At 42.1% G+C, this 3,978-nt stretch overlaps 1 pseudogene; it reads left to right on the top strand.

Annotated features, from left to right (window-relative positions):
* LOC111979051 (epsin-2-like) overlaps window positions 1-3,978 on the top strand; it is a 35,945-nt pseudogene that overhangs the window by 31,433 nt on the left and 534 nt on the right.

The following is a 3,978-nucleotide window of genomic DNA, read 5'->3' as shown; positions in this document are numbered from 1 at the left end:
TTGTTTCCTGTGGGATAATACTAACATGGAGTGTTTCGTTAGCCAACTTACTGACTAGCTGTCAGTGCAGACCTGAGCAGAGCCAGACCACATCTCTCAACATGGATTCTCCCTGAAGAACAGAATGGCTAATCTTATCAATGTTTCAGGCATTCAAACCTTTATGCTTTCATTACATTCTGGCTCCATTATGTGTTCCACTGCCTCTTCAATGCTTCAGGCTGTGGGAACATGTTTGGCCTTTTAAAATGTATCCCCGCTATCAATCAAACTGTAATATACTGTCACTATCCGGCTACCACCTGGTACTCTACCCTGCACCTTAGAGACRGCTGTCCTATGTACATAGTCATTGAATACTGGCCACTTTAATCATGTTTACATACTGTTTTACCCACTTCATATACTGTATTCTAGTCAAGGCTCATCCTATATAACTACTGCTGTACACACCTTTTCTATTCATATACTGTCCGTACACACCATTTATATAGAGTACCAGTCAAACGTTTGGACACACCTATTCATTCAAAGGTTTTTCTATATTTTGACTATTTTCTACATTGTAGAATAACAGTGAAGACATTAAAACTATGAAATAACACATATGGAATCTTGTAGTAACCAAAACAGTGTTAAACAAATCAAAATATATTTTAAATATATATTATTCAAAGTAGCCACCCTTTTCCTTGATGACAGCTTTTCACATTCTTGGCATTCTCTCAACCATCTTCACCTGGAATGTTTTTCCAACAGTGTTGAAGGAGTTCCCACACATGCTTTTATATATATATATATATAAACTGGGTGGTTCGAGCCCTGAATGCTGATTGGCTGAAAGGRGTGGTATATCATACKGTATCCACGGGTATGACAAAACATTTATTTTTACTGCTCTAATCACGTTGGTAACCAGTTTATAATAGCAATAAGGCACCTTGGGGGTTTGTGGTATATGGCCAATATACCACGACTAAGGGCTGTATCCAGTCACTCCACGTTGCGTCGTGCATAAGAACACGATATTGGCCATATAACACAGCTCCTCAGGCCTTATTGCTTAAATATACAGTACCAGTCAAAAGTCTGGACACATATCAGTTTAAAATAGAACGTCATCATGTTTTGGTCACAAAGGAAAAAACACTTGCCTAGTTAGTTGGCTACAGCTGGATGTACCATTTCACCATACCCTGTAATCACTAGTTACTACTTCTAAACAAAATACCTTTTAGGGTGGATTCTTGTTGTTTGGTTTACTGTTTGAACAGTTGCTGAGATTATATTTGTTTATCAATGCAAAATAAGCTACTTTGATGAATAGCCTGTTGCAACCGTGTCTGTTTTTTTTTATGGCGGTTTTGGAGCAGTGGCTTCTTCCTTGCTGAGCGGCCTTTCAGGTTATGTCGATATAGGACTCGTTTTACTATGGATATAGATACTTTTGTTACCTGTTTCCTCCAGCATCTTCACCAAGGTCCTTTGCTGTTGTTCTGGATTGATTTGCACTTTTCACACAAAAGTACGTTCATCTCTAGGAGACAGAACGCGTCTCCTTCCTGAGCGGTATGACGGCTGCGTGGTCCCATGGTGTTATACTTGCGTACTATTGTTTGTACAGATGAACATGGTACCTTCAGGCGTTTGGAAATTGCTCCCAAGGATGAACCAGACTTGTGGAGGTCTACAATCTTTTTTCTGAGGTATTGGCTGATTTCTTTTGATTTTCCCATGATGTCAAACAAAGAGGCACTGAGTTTGAAGGTAGGCCTTGAAATACATCCACAGGTACACCTCCAATTGACTCAAATGATGTCAATTAGCCTATCAGAAGCTTCTAAAGCCATAACATAATTTTCTGGAATTTTCCAAGCTGTTTAAAGGCACAGTCAACTTAGGTATGTAAACTTCTGACCCACTGGAATTGTGATACAGTGAATTATAAGTGAAATAATCTGTCTGTAAACAATTGTTGGAAAAAATTACTTGTGTCATGCACAAAGTAGATGTCCTAACCGACAGCCAAAACTATAGTTGTTAAAAAGAAATTTGTGGAGTGGTTGAAAAACAGTTTTAATGACTCCAACCTAAGTGTATGTAAACTTCCGACTTCAACTGTATAATTAGTAAAGCTTCTTTGGTTCTGAGAAAAGAGCCATTATAAATCATTCTTATATAATTGAAGTTTATAATTTATCTTGGGCTGGGATTCAAACCGATCGTTGTTGGTGATTTTAAAGGGAATGTTCCGGAGACCTCATTCACGGTGAATGCTGCATATCTCGGCTCATTCGGAAATTACTTTTTAAATGGCGCATAGCCGACAAAAGAGATCGGATTGAATCCCCGGCCTGAATTATATTTTTTCCCAAAGTAAATATGTATTCGTATTATTATATTAAGGTCCGGGAGGCGACCTCCAACGACCCGTGGGGCCCCCCCTCTCTCTGATGTCAGAGATCGCTGACCTGACCTTCAACGTGGTGGCGTTTACTGAGGTCATGGGAATGATCTGGAAACGCCTCAACGACAGCGGGAAGAACTGGAGACACGTCTACAAGGTCAACATTCACCTCTTCTGGCTTTGGAAACTAACTGTTTTCTCATATTTACAACATACAATTGTTAATATTCCTTCATTCTTTAAATATCCTGTTCCTATGTATTTTGTAACATTTTATCGTCATATTCTGTTTTTATTTTTTAACGCTTTGCCTTGTCTTTTATCTACTGTTAGATTTGTGTGGTATAAGTGAAGTGGATTATTATTTTGTTGCTAGGCCCTGACTCTACTCGACTACCTGATCAAAACAGGCTCGGAACGTGTGGCGCAGCAGTGCAGGGAGAACGTCTACACCATACAGGTTAGGTTGACGGTTCGAATCCCGAGTCTGTCGGGATAAATGTCTGGGAGTGCACTGAGCTGGCTTCTGAATGGGTTCTTCTCAGCGGTTGAAACCGAAAAACTATCTGCAAAAAATATATAATAAAGTATACTTCCTCCTCTTTCTCCTCCTCCTCCTCCTCCTCTCTAGACCCTACGGGACTTCCAGTTCACAGACAGGGATGGCAGGGACCAGGGGTGAATGTTAGGGAGAAGGCCAAGCAGCTGGTGGCCCTGATGAGGGATGAGGAGAGGCTGAAACAGGTATGACATGGTACCTGTATTCTTGTTTGGTTGGTTTTGTACAGTATGTGTGTCTGCTTCTGTTTGACATCAGACACATTATGCCTGGTCCAGGACTTCTGTTGGACATGAAGGGTGTTTTCCCAGACATATTATGCCTGGTCCAGGACTTCTCCATTGATCTGGCTTTTTAGTCCCGTCTAGGCGTAATCTGTGTCCAGGAAACCATCCTGGTATTGTCCCCTCGGTGATGAATAAATTCCCTATATCTACAGTATGTAAATACCTAGCTATCTATTTGTCTAGGAGAGGACCCTGGCCCTGAAGACCAAGGAGAGGATGGCTGGAGCAGCCGCAGGGTCAGGGATGGGCTCTGGTTCTCTACCTCCACCCTACCCAGGCCGCCGTACCAGCCAGCCAGCATGACTGCTCTCTACGGGATGAATTCAGCCGGTCCAGGGAGTCCCATTCCTCTTTCAATTGTGAGTAGTACCATGCAACTGGGAATACACACACACACACACACACACACACACACCACACACAACACACACCACACACACCACACACACACACACACACCACACACACACACACACACACACACACACACACACACACGCAATCGCGTTATTGGAAACGAAGGCTGTTCTGAGGTCGGGCCAGGTTGTGGCTACGGAGTTTGCAATGTCCGTTTTTCGTCACAAAAGGGGCGGCTCCTTGTAAATACGCTCAGGCATTCGACATACTTTTTTAATTTCCTTAAAATTTAGACACGCATATCATTCCTTCCGCAGCCGTGGGGCAGTGTTGTCGCTTGGCTCCTAGATCGGATCTATACAGTATAT

The sequence above is a fragment of the Salvelinus sp. IW2-2015 genome, linkage group LG19, assembly GCF_002910315.2.
Source record: "Salvelinus sp. IW2-2015 linkage group LG19, ASM291031v2, whole genome shotgun sequence".
In the NCBI taxonomy this organism is placed as follows: Eukaryota; Metazoa; Chordata; class Actinopteri; order Salmoniformes; family Salmonidae; genus Salvelinus; species Salvelinus sp. IW2-2015.
This window is presented reverse-complemented; position numbering and strand designations above follow the sequence as displayed.